At 36.9% G+C, this 13,905-nt stretch overlaps 1 pseudogene; it reads right to left on the minus strand.

Annotated features, from left to right (window-relative positions):
- Window positions 1-833: 833 nt before the first annotated feature.
- On the minus strand, window positions 834-13,217 carry LOC113311245 (annotated as a pseudogene).
- Window positions 13,218-13,905: the final 688 nt, after the last annotated feature.

Genomic DNA, 13,905 nt, shown 5'->3' on the forward strand with positions numbered 1-13,905 from the left:
ATCTTTACACAAACAACAATCAGGCAAACCCAGAATAATCAAAATGAAATAAAGCAACTAGGATAAGCATGATATTTTTTTTCAAATTTACTTAATAAAAATGTGTGTCAAGATAATTCAGCGGAAGAATAATCAAAATGAAAGAAATACAAGTGTTTGATAGGTTGTTGAAGACAAATTTGGGTCCGGTTACTAGAGGACTGTATGTTGGTTGGATGTCAAAATCATAGGACTATTTGATGAAACTTGTACTGTAGCAGATTTCCTGGTCCTGTGAAAGCTTGCCAAGTGACCGTAGGAATGGGGTAGATTGGACTAGTTCCACGTTTTAAAGAGTGATGGATTGTTAGTTGAACTCGAACGTCTCCATTGATTTTGAAGAGTTTAAGGTTAAGGAGATAAAACAAAATGATGAGTTATTCGAACTTTTTCTTCTTCCTTGAAATCAAACAGGAAGAAGATTATGGTCACGGGTGGTTGAGGAAAAAAGTAAACACCACAAAACTGGTGGTTTCTAGGTACGGTCATTTTTTACAAAATCGTCCCAGGAGAGGGTTATTTGGGACGTCCATGGACTGACCGTGCCTATTGGTCACAGGATAATTAATTTAACGCTATTTTTGGACCGTCCGTAAAAGAAAGTATGACCAAAAAATATTAGTGACGGTAGAATAGGGGACGGATAGAAAACCGTCACAAATACCTTTTGGGACGGTTTTTGGACCTTTTGGGACGCTTTTTAGCGGTCCCAAGAGGCCTTCTATTTTGTAGTGAAATACTATGTTATTCACTGTTTAACAATCAATTTTCCAGTAATTTCAAGGTGTATAAGATGAAGCAAATGAATTACTTAATCAGACTTTATTGTTCTTCCAAGTGTAACACAATTGTCATATATTATACACTTGGTATGCAATTCTTGAGTAATAATTCTGGCGCTCATAATGCCTAGATTATAACACAAAACAATATTTGAACGACAGATCTGGCATCCTATCGACCTTCAACTGCAGTGAAAGTAACATCGTTACTTGAGCAACTAATTAGTTCGGAACCTGGCTTATCTGATGATGCGGGGAAAGTATATGGAGGTTCTTTTGGAGCTGGCCGATCAGTTTCATAGTTGAGCATGGTATCCACTTCAGCCATGGTTGGCCTATCTATTGCTCTATTCTGAACACACAACAGACCAATATGTATGCATTTTATCACTTCTAGTGGAGAATACAAATCACCCAAAGTCTCGTCGACAACCTCTGACCATTTGCCTTCATTCCAAAGTCTCCAAGTCTAAAACACAAATTTCAAATTATATAACCTGATAACCCATTAATCTATAGAAGTTTAGATGGATATGAATACTTACATGGAGTAGGAGATTTAAAGGTGCGTCAGGATTGTAAAAACTGTTATTTTTCTTACTGCTCACAATTTCAAGTACCAGTACTCCAAAACTAAAAACATCTGACTTTTCTGAAAATGTGCCTCCCATTATATACTCCGGAGACATGTAACCGCTGCATTTATCGCAAATACATGTTGTACATATTAGATAGATGAGGGAGACGATTTACTGAAATCTAAAAGGATGATTAAGGAAACATGGAGCTAGCTCACAATGTACCAACGACCCGGCTAGTATTAGCTATAATCTGGTCACCACCAAATATTCGTGCCATTCCAAAGTCTGAAATTTTTGGGATCATGTTCTCATCCAATAGAATGTTGCTGACTTTGAGATCTCTATGAATAACTCTTAAACGTGAATCACGGTGAAGGTAAAGAAGCCCCCTTGCAATGCCTCCAATAATATTGAAGCGCTTGGACCAATCCAAAAGTGCTCTTTTCCTTTGATCTGCCATCAGTACAGATATCGTTGAATTAACACATATATCTTTGAATTAGCAGATGTAGAAAGTTGATTCTGTGATGATAATTGTAATTAAAGATATATTGAAGATCAAACTAGCTAGTCTGAATGAAAATTTTGAAATGTTTTACATGCAAGGCTTCAAAAAGATTTGATAGCAAAGTAGAAAAGAAACAAACCAAATAGAATTGCATCCAGGCTTCTCTTGGGCATGTACTCATAAATTAACATGTTTTCTTTTCCTTCAACGCAACATCCCAACAGTTTCACAAGGTTACGGTGTTGAAGTTTTGAGATCAACATAACCTCGTTCTTGAACTCTTCAATTCCCTGTCCAGAGTTTGTCGATAGTCTTTTCACTGCTATTTCCTGTCCGTTTTGTAGTTTACCCTGAAAACCACCACCCATATAATGATTTTAGTTACAAGGAATGTCCACTATTCTTATAATAATCAAGTACAACTAAACGTACCTTATACACTGGCCCGAAACCTCCTTCTCCCAACTTATTTTTCAAGCAGAAGTTGTTTGTAGCATTGGATAAACAAACAAGGTTGAATATTTGCAATTCCTGTGTTTCCCCTTCTGTTTTATCGTCTTGAAACATGTTCGTATCTGGAGAGTCGTTGTAGGTAGACTTGGATTTCAACAATTCAGCCAACACCCCTTGGAGGCCCTTCAATCTTCCTGGGTATTCATGAACAGAAGAAGAAAGTGAAGAGGTGATAAGCCAACGTAATTGATAAACACAACTAGGCTGAATAATGTTGTATTCATATGATGCATTATTCCGTGCCAAAAGAAAGAAAAAGGTACGTTTACCTCTTTTATTAGCCTTGCTTCTCTTGAGTAGATAAATGTATACTAAGCCGCCCATGATAGCCACCAAAATGAAGACTGGTATGACGATCTTCCTAATTATGCCCTTTCTCTCTCTAGCTATAAATTTAAATTTAAAGACGTCGTAAGCACATAATATTTCATCCTAGGCACAGGGCTAAAACATCACAATTTCTTAAGGACAAAAAGACCTCATATATTCTTACCTTTAACAGTAGAGGTGGCTACGGGACTGTTAGAGATGGGAACATTGCTGGGAATATCAGCGGCTGCAAGTCTGAGATGGAAAGTTGTTGGTCCACCAGATGGTGTAAATTGATTTAAATTTATAATATCTTCTTCCCAAAACCGACATCCATTGTTGACGAAAGCATAAGCAATGCAAGAACATGAGCCCTGGCAAGCTGGTTCGCATTCTTCGGCGCCATAGATTTTTGCAAGCAGGGGCTTATCAGGCAATTTTGAGGCTGGGATTGAAGAAAAACCGTCTATATTCCCACATAGCAAAGGAGTTTTCCTGACACACCCCCCCGTTGAATCTTTGAGACTCCAATCTGTAGGAGACCGCGGGACGAAACCCGGCAAACACTCACACTTTTGAGTACCCTGGTTACAGTTACCAAAAGGTCCACAAATGTTATAAACATGACACAATTGTTTAGGTTGAACCCACAACAGAGTCCACCCACGATTGCTTTCCGACCATGTATATTGCTTGATTTGGCCAGAAATATCCATAACGAATCTAGTAATAATAGATTTGTTGTACATTGAATAAGTAAAGTAACTCTCATTTACATAGGAAACTAAACTAAAATTGAAAAGGGAATTTAATTTCATCTCAGGAACTGAACGAAGAGTTTTTGATTTTTCATCCCACTCCCCACTTTTCCAAATTACTTCGGACTTGTTCCAATATATAATGTACTGAAGTGTTCTATTTGGTCCTATTTCTAGATTGTAAGATCCCGTGGCTGGATCTTCTCTACTTCTCCATGAAGTAAGTTGTTGAATTTGGTTAGTTTTTTTACTGAACCCAATTTTTCCACCAGGTAACCAAGTATCAGTTGGATAATCAAAGCTCTGCCAGATGACAACCGATGGATTAGACACATCTCTTAAAACAAGATTTCCATCATCACCAAGAACTACTTCAGGTATACTTAGAGTATTTGAAGCTAGATCAGAAGACCAAATTGGTGTTGTACTTAAATTATTACGTAAAACTAAGTTTCCATCTAACAATGTGAACTTTGAAGAATATGGATCAGTAATAGGTGCATCTCTGTTAGCAATCCAAACAACAGTTCTAGCATCGAATTTGTACCAAATACCTACATAGTAATTCTGAGACGAATTACCTGGTTTGAAGAAACCAAGTTCAAAATTTTCTCCCTTCGATCTAATAGTTTGATATCCAGTTATAGAATCACCTAAAGACATTGTATCGGCAGCAGTTGTACGATGGGGTTTATTGCACACGAAAAAACCAAGAATTAGAACACAAAGAAAAACACATGATTGGTCACTCATCTTATCCCTCTTTACACAAACAATAATCAGGCAAACTCAAAACAATCAAAATGAAATAATTAAAACAATTTTAATAAGCAAATGTTTTCCCATTGACCTAATAACATGCAAGTCATCAATAATTTCTTGTGGTTGTGCATTGATTATCCAACATGGGACAAACAAATGGACACACAGATAGTGATATACCCCACAATGCACGCAACCAACCTATTCTCCATAACCACATGACCCGTCGACCAGATAACATGTCGTCCTAAACTACAACTCCTATTACGACTAGGTAGTTGAATGGAGGTATAGTTCTTGTGATTTAGTAAATGGAGTATTCCCTACGATGTAGAACTAAAACTTAGTCACAAATAAAAAACAACTTTTCAGACAAAAACCAGAGCCTTTCTAACATTCGAAAGTGAAAACCAGAAGCTAGCATACTTCCTTCTTTACTGTTTAACACTAAATTGTTACCAGTGATCTTAAAGTCGTAAGGTTAAAGAAGATAAAACAAAATGATTTAATCGGACTTTAGCCTTTTACTTTTTTAATTTTAAAGCTACTAAAGGAGATATATCAACAACTTACCAAAGCTACAGCTACTAAATGGACATATCACCAAATTTACTACGAAAAAGCAGCTTACCGACTTTTGGTTTAGGATTAAGATTAATGTTATTGAGGACATATCAGCAGCTTACCCGACTCACTTAACTATCATTCATTCAAATTTAGGTTGGTGCTCGTAGTGGCGTATAATCTCATAGATGGAAATTCATTTGGACTTTGGTATGATTCCTAAGCTCCAATACTGATGGAAGTAGGATACTCAGATTCTTCTTCTTCTTCTCTAAGAAATTTGATGTTGAGAAGCTTATTAAACTTATGTGTTAGTGTTTTTGTATGTGAACCGAAGAAATTATGATGAAGTTGTAGTAATAGCATCCATGGCTACCATGCTGTCCAGAAATCGTTTTCGAAATAGTTCAGCGGAAGTACTATAAAATCCAAAATAAAAAACAACAAGTCTTTGGTTGGATGTCAAAATTATAAGACTCTTTGATGAAACTCGTAGCAGATTTGTTTCTTCCTTTCAAGTGGTTGCTAAGTAGTGACCGTAGAAATGGGGTACATTGGAGTATTAGTACTAAGTTTTTATTGCGCGATGGGTTCTTAGTGATACTCAACGTATCCTGTGATTCTAAAGTGTTAAAAGGTTAAGGAGATAAAACAAAATGATGAGTTAATCAAACTTTTCCTTTTTTCCTTGAAATCAAACAGGAAGAAGATGATGGTCATGGGTGGCTGAGGATAAAAGTAAACATGATTGGGACAATGTGATTGTACAGTAAATATACGTCGTACAGTAACACCGCATGACATGACAAGTTGTGGTGGTGGTCTTTGATTGGAAATTCGGGAAACAAACGCGCTGAGCACGTAAGAGCATTTTTCAGGAGTCCAAAATACCCCAAAAAATCACTCCATCCTGACTTCTAGTCTTCCAGACATAGCCGTGTGCCACACGTTGTGGTAACAGTCTGGCTAAGATGTTCATAACTTACGTTGCCACAATGACCCTGACTTTCAAGCATCAACGAAATGAAGTAATAAACAGTGGAAGACGAGGATTTCAAAAGGGGCGGGGGGGTGACAGACTAACAAATACACAGCACAACTACACGATAAAAAAAATAAAAATCCAACGCACGAAAACGGAAAATGGTCATTTGTCCAAATATTTCTAAATCACGGTTCAAATGGACAAGTAAAAAATAGTTTGGATGAAATAGCCAAAAAAAAAAATAGCAAGGATGAAACTGGATTCATCTTAGCTTAAATTTAAAAAATAACAAGGATGAAACTGGATACATCCTGTGTAAATTAAAAATAAGAAAAAATATTTGAAAATGAGCACGATAAAACTGGTTACATCCTGCCTATTTTTACATTTTTGTCTATTTAAATAGTATCAAATTCTAAATGTCCATTTTACCCAAAAATTATTGATTTTGGCCTTTTTAATCAATTTTGTGCGTACGAAAATCCACTGTATTGCATGGCGAGGAATGGAATTATCAAAGCTGCTAATGGAGAATCCACTTTGGTGGATTGGAAGCATACAAACAGAACATAAGAGGTTAACGAACATACAAAAATCTCTGAAATATATTGACCAAAAAAATCTCTGAAATAGCTAACGGAGAGCTTAGCATTACACTTTTTAGTCGTTAAAATGATGTACCGTATGAACGACCAAACAAACTGCATTAATATCATTTACACCTACATGAAAGACCGAACAAACTACATTAACATCATAACTTTATTTTACGAGGAACCTTCATTTATTTATTTATATTAATTACTATCGACCTTCAACCACACTCAAAGTGACATTGTTATTTGAGGAACCCGGATTATCGGATGATGCTGACAAACTATATAGAGGTTCTTTCGGAGCTGGACGATCAGTTTCACTCATTAGTATGAAATCCACTTCAGCCATGGTTGGCCTATCTATTGCTTTATTCTGAACACATAACAAACCAATATGTATGCATTTTATCACTTCTAATGGAGAATACAAATCACCCAAACCTTCGTCAACAACCTCTGACCATTTGTCTTCATTCCAAAGTCTCCAAGTCTGGACCAAAAATTTCAAATTATATAATAATCCATAACAAACTAATATTCTTAAGAGTTGACGGCTGGATATATATACTTACAAGAAGTAGAAGGTTGAGAGGTTCGTCAGGGCTAAAAGCTGTTATTGTTTTTACCGCGCGCTTACAATTTCTGAAAATGTTCCTCCCATTATATACTCCGGAGACATGTACCCACCGCAATGGATTGGGATTAGATAATAGACAGGTAATAATAGGAGTTATAGAAATTCAACACGATGATTAAGGAAACAAGGAGCTCACAATGTACCAACGACCCTGTCAGTATTAACTATAATTTGATCACCACCAAACATCCTTGCCATTCCAAAGTCTGAAAATTTTGGATTCATTTTTCAATTCAATAGAATGTTACTGACTTTGAGATCTCTATGAATAACGCTTAAACGAAAATCGCGGTGAAGGTAAAGAAGGCTCCGAGCAATCCCTCCAATAATATCAAAGCGCTTATCCCAATCTAGTTGTTCTTTCTTCCTTGGATCTCCGGTCAGTACATACATCCATGGATTAACAGTGGTAGTTAATTGTTTGTGATGATTATAAAAAAGGATGATTAAGAATTTTTCATATGCAAGGCCGGCAAGTTTACATAGAAAACTAGGAAACAAACATACCAAATAGAAACGCATCCAGGCTTCCCTTGGCATGTACTCACAAATTAACATGTTTTCTTTTCCTTCAACGCAACAACCCAACAGTTTCACAAGGTTGCGGTGTTGAAGCTTGGAGATCAATACAACCTCGTTCTTGAACTCTTCAATACCCAGCCCAGAGTCTGTCGACAGTCTTTAAAGAATTCAACGGAAGAATAATGGGCAAAGAATTGAAATGCCCCAATTTGGGGTGTCGTTTGTGAAAATGCCCCAGGTTTTGAAAGAAATTAAAATGCCCCAATCCGTTAGTTTTTCCATCCAAACTAGTTAAATGATCAACTTTGCACACATGTGAAGAAAAGTCATTTTTAACCCTAATTTTTATTAAATTGACATTTTTCTTATAAAATAACAAACTCTTAATATTGCGACAGGTGTCATATTTTCGCCACCACCACCACCTCCACCGCCACCTTGACCACCACCGTCGCCAATGCCTACACCACACCTGTCTCCATCATCGCTACCTCCACCACCACCTCCTCCACCGCCACCGCCACCACCACCGCCTCCATCAGTGCCACACCACTACTAGAACCACCACAATTTTGTCCACCAGAACCACCACCACCGCCACCTTCACCACCACCGCCACAACATCCACCACCCCTGAATCCTAAACCCTGAACCCTAAAACCTTGAACCCTGAAACCCTTAATCCTGAACCCTAACTCCTGAACCCTAAAACCCTTAATTCTGAAGGGCTATTATTGTCTTTTTTTTTCACATGTGTGAAGTCACATGTGTGACAAATTCACTACTTAACTGGCTTGGATGTAAAAGTTAACAGATTGGGGTATTTTAATTTTTTTTCAAAATCCGGGGCATTTTCGCAACCATGCCTCCCAAATTGGGGCATTTTGGCTATTTTTCCAAGAATAATCAAAAGGAAAGAAAAACAAGTCTTTGGCGGGAAATAGGCGCAAATATTTCCTGGGTTGTTGAAGACCAATTTGGTTGTCTGTTGGTTGGATGTCAAAATCATAGGACTGTTTAGTGAAATGCTTTCTAATTTTTCCTTTGAAAAACTTATTGTATGGTGTGGGTTTTTAATTAAGAGTCCAAGATTCCACAAACTTACTCCCTCCGGACTTTGGAAACATTTCCGTGCTAGCTACATACAATGAAATGAAATGACATAACAAGTTGTAGTAAGAATCTCAGATGCCGGCACCAAACTACAAATTGTGTTAAGGGTCCAAAATGCCAAAACTTAGCATGACTTCCAAACGTCGCCCTGCCACAACAAAAGGACATGACAAGCAGCCGAGCTAAAGTTTCACGTAAAGCGGGCCAAGGAAAGTTCACATTATTCACGCCAACAAGAAACGAACGAACTACACTAATACAGTACATCCATTATTTGACGAATCACCTTCATTTATATATTTTGTTAACTGTCATTTTTCGTTGTTGTTGTTATGCTTGCTTGTTGAAGTAACTGTAAAAATGGGGTAGATTGAACTATTGCTTGTTAGCCAATTATGTGTCTACAGAGTGGATTCTTAGTTTGTTTAAACCAAGTGAAAAGTAGAAGTTATTCACTGTTTAACACTCAAATGTTTCTCGTGATTTTAAGGTTTGATGATGAAACAGATTAGAATAAGACTTTATTGTTCTTCCAATTGTCACACAATTGTCATGTAATTATACACTTGGTATGCACTACCAGAGTGACAATTCGGGCGATCTTAATACTTAGTTTATAGCATAAAACAATATTTGAACGATAGATCTAACATCCTATCGACCTACAATCTCAGTGAAAGTAACATCATTACTTGAGCACCAAATTATCTCGGAACCTGGCTTATCTGATGATGCTAGGAAAGTATAGGGAGGCTCTTTCGGAGCTGGACGATCAGTCTCATAGTTAAGCATTGTATCCACTTCAGCCATGGTCGGCCTATCTATTGCTCTATTCTGAACTCATAACAAACCAATATGTATGCATTTTATCACTTCTAATTGAGAAAACAAAGAACCAAAACCCTCATCAACAACCTCTGACCATTTGCCTTCGTTCCGTAGTCTCCAAGTCTGAAACATAAATTTCAATATATATATATATATATATATATATATATATATATATAGGTACGCGAAATAGGTTCGCCACGTGTCCGACGTAAAGAGGTAGAAAATCTCACTCTAAGATCCCAGTCAGAGACTTGTCAAATCAGATGTCAGAGTTATCTCGCCGAGGATCAATCACACGAAGGAAAGGAGAAGATATGAGCAAAGTCAAGGATACTCACACGAAGATTCGAAGGACCAGATTGGAGTAACCAAAAAGTCACCAAGGACGAAGTCAGGAAAAGCGAAGTAGGATTACTTGGTTGAAAAGACAGGTCACGAAGTAGATAAATTATGGAGCAAGAAAAGAGACAGGTGTCCCGACAAGTCCATGTGAGGGTAGCGAATGTAAGGGAAAAACTTTATAGAAAATGATCCAGGCGAAGTAAAGGACACCTCCGCGAGAATATGGCGAAGTAAAATGAGATGTACTCCATTAGGGTTAGTTGGCCTATAAGCAGAGGTCCTTGAGCAAGATATAGAGGAAGAGATTTTAGTTGAGTAGGAGAACTTTGCTTAGAGGAGATTAGGGTTTCCTTGTGTTTAAGAACTTGTACTTTGATTTGTTTGTATGATTCATCAATAAAGATTTTGGGGTTCATATTATTAAACATGTCTTAGATCTTGGTTACTTTCCTTTTGGATGTATTACTGAATTTCCAGTAGTTACAATATATATACAAATTAGTTATTCAATATATATATATATATATACAAGTTAGTAATTCATAACACATTAATCTAATGATGAATATATAAAAATACTTACATGAAGTAGGAGGTTCAAAGGTTGTTCAGGATTGTAGAAGCTGTTATTTCTCTTATTGCTCACGATTTCCAGTATTAACACTCCGAAACTAAAGACATCTGACTTTTCTGAAAATGTGCCTCCCATTATATACTCTGGTGACATGTAACCGCTGCATATGATCATTACTATACGTTACATAATAGTGGCTAACTAAGACGAATAATTGAACAATTAAGGAAACATGCATGGAGCTTACAATGTACCGACAACACGAATAGTATTATCTATAATTTGGTCGCTACCAAATATCCGTGCCATTCCGAAGTCTGAAATTTTTGGGGTCATGTTTTCATCCAATAGAATGTCACTGACTTTGAGATCTCTGTGAATAACTCTTAAGCGAGAATCGCGGTGAAGGTAAAGAAGTCCTCGCGCAATCCCTCCAATAATATTGAAGCGCTTATCCCAAGCTAGTTGTGCCTTGTTTCTTGGATCTGCCGTGAGTATACACATCCTTAGCAGCTATAGAAATTCGACTCAACATGAATGTAGTGCATAAATGAAAGATGAAACAAATATGAAAGAAATGTTCCAATTTGTTGACATGCAAGGCCAGCTTTTAAGAAGATTTGATAGCAAAAGAGAACAGAAACAAACCAAATAAAATTGCATCCAGGCTTCCCTTGGGCATGTACTCATAAATTGACATGTATTCTTCTCCTTCAACGCAGCAACCCAACAATTTTACAAGGTTACGGTGTTGAAGTTTAGAGATCAATAAAACCTCATTCTTGAACTCTTCAATACCCTGTCCAGAACTTTTAGACAACTTTTCACAGCTAGTTCCTGCTCATTTTGTAATTTACCCTATAAACCATTCTCCAATTTAAATATAGTGATTAGGAATGTCCAATAAGTTAATCAGTTTTGTTATCAAAATTTAGGATATTTAACCTAACCTTATAAACTGGCCCAAAACCTCCTTCTCCCAATTTATTTCTCAAGCTGAAGTTGTTCGTAGCATTGGTTAAACAAGCAAGGTTAAATATTTGCAATTCCTGTGTTTCTCCTTCTGTTTTACCATCATCAAATATGCTTGTATTTGGAGAGTCGTTGTAGGTAGCCTTGGATTTCAACAACTTTGTCAACACGCCTTGCAGTCCTTTCAATCTTCCTGTGTATCATGGGCAAAGGAAGATTATTGGAAAAGGTAATAATTCGTGTACACAGCCATAATGCATCTCCTTCATAATGCTAGCTATATCCGAGCCAAAAAACAACACAAACGAAAAGATATATTTACCTCTACTATTTTCCTTGTTCCTCTTGAACAGATAAATATAACCTAGGGCGCCCATTATAAATGCCACCAAAGCGGAAACAGGTATGACGATCTTCCAAACTATCCCCTTTCTCTTTTCGGCTGAAATTTTTTAGGATGTAGTAATCACATAATGTTTCATTCAAGGCATAGGTCTAAACATCATAATAATTTGAGGAGCTCACATATTACTTACCTTGAGCAGTGGAGGCAAGTACTGGACGGCCAGAGATAGGTGCAATGCTCTGAATTTCTGAAGCTGCTAGTCTGAGATAGAAAGTTGTTTGTCCGCCAGATGGTTTATATTGATTGAAATTTATAATATCTTCATCCCAAAATCGACGTCATTCATTGTTAACGAAAGCGTGACCAAAGCAACCACATGCACCCTCGCAGGCTGATTTGCATTCTTCCGCACCATAGATTCGTGGGAGCTTGAATTTATCAGGCAATTTGAGGTTGGGATTGGTATAAAACCATCTATACTTCCACATTGCAAAGGCGTTTTCCTAACACACCCGCCAGTTGAATCCTCATATAGACTCCAATCTCTAGGAGATCGTGGGATGAAGCCCGGCAAACACTCACACTTGTGAGTACCCTGGTTACAGTTTCCAAAAGTTCCACAAATACTATAAACATCACACAATCGTTTAGGTACAACCCAAACCAGAGTCCATGTACGCATGGTTTCGGACCATTTAAATTCCCTGATTTGGCCCGTAATATCCATAACTAATCTTGTAATACTAGATTCGTTGTACATTTTATAAGTAAAGTAACTCTCATCTACATTTGAAATTAAGCTAGTTTTGAATTTAATATTTAATCTCATCTCAGGAAGTAGAAGAAAAATTTCTGATTTTTCATCCCACTCCCCAGTTTTCCAAATTTCTTCGGACTTGTTCCAGTATATAACTTGCTGAAGTGTTCTATTTGGTCCTAATGCCCAGTTGTAAAATCCCATGGTTGGATCTTCTCTACTTCTCCATGAGGTAAGTTGGTAAGTTTGATTAGTTTTTTTTCTGAAACCAATTTTACTACCAGGTAACCAAGTATCTGTTGGATAATTGAAACTCTGCCAAATGACAACTGACGGATTAGACCCATCTCTTAAAACAAAATTTCCATCATCGCCAAGAACGACTGCAGGTATATTTGCAGTATTTGAATCTAAATGAGTAGACCAAATTGGTACTCGACTTAAATTATTAAGCAACACTAAGTTCCCATCTAAAAATGTGAACTTCGAAGAAAATGGATCAAGAATAGGTGTGTCTCTGTTAGCAACCCAAACAACAGTTTGAAGTGACACTTTTTTGTACCAAATGCCTATGTAGTGATTCTGAGACTTACCTGGTTTGAAGAAACCAAGTTCAAAATTTCCATCCTTCGATATAATAGTTTGATCACCAGTAAGAGATTCACCCAAAGACATTGTATTTGCAGCAAAGCATTTAATTTCTTGCTTTTTTTTTCATTGACTCAATAAAATGTAAGTCATCACTCATCAATCATTTTTTTGTGGTTGTGCATTGATCCTTTACTAGTTTTTTGTGGTTGTTCATTTGATCTTTTATTACGTTAATAACAAGTCTGGTTGGGTGTCAAAATCATAGGGATGCATGTACGATTCCTAGCAGGCTTTTTTTCTTTTCTTTTAGTGACAAATGAACTAGGTTAGATTGCCGACAGCGTCCATTACACGGCACCACTGGACTTCTGTTTAGTGACAGGAACTTCACATTTCAGCGAGAGTAGATATTTGTTTTGTGCTGGTATTTGGCATTATTTACACTAGATTTCTAGAGTTTGGCAAAACTTTGATAAGACTTAGTGATCATTCTAGCAAGGTTTCTTCCAGTGAAAGTGCAATTTAAAGTAGGGAAATACTGGTTAGAGTGCAAGTGCCATCTTCAGTAATTAAGCGCATATAGGGGAAGGAGAACAATTGCCTTATAAGGAGGTATTGCTAAAATTGCAGATTTTGGGTTTTCTAGGTGAATCAAAATAAAGAAGTACAAATCGCAATTGTGGAACAGCTTTGCAAGTCTTTCTACCAATTTAATCAGAGGAAAGATGAATTGCAAGCAGATTGAATGTTGACTTGTTTACAACAAGTTAGACAATAAATTAAACTCAAGATGCTAATTAATTATTCAACTTTTTATTATTTT

The sequence above is a fragment of the Papaver somniferum genome, chromosome 9, assembly GCF_003573695.1.
Source record: "Papaver somniferum cultivar HN1 chromosome 9, ASM357369v1, whole genome shotgun sequence".
Taxonomy (NCBI): Eukaryota; Viridiplantae; Streptophyta; class Magnoliopsida; order Ranunculales; family Papaveraceae; genus Papaver; species Papaver somniferum.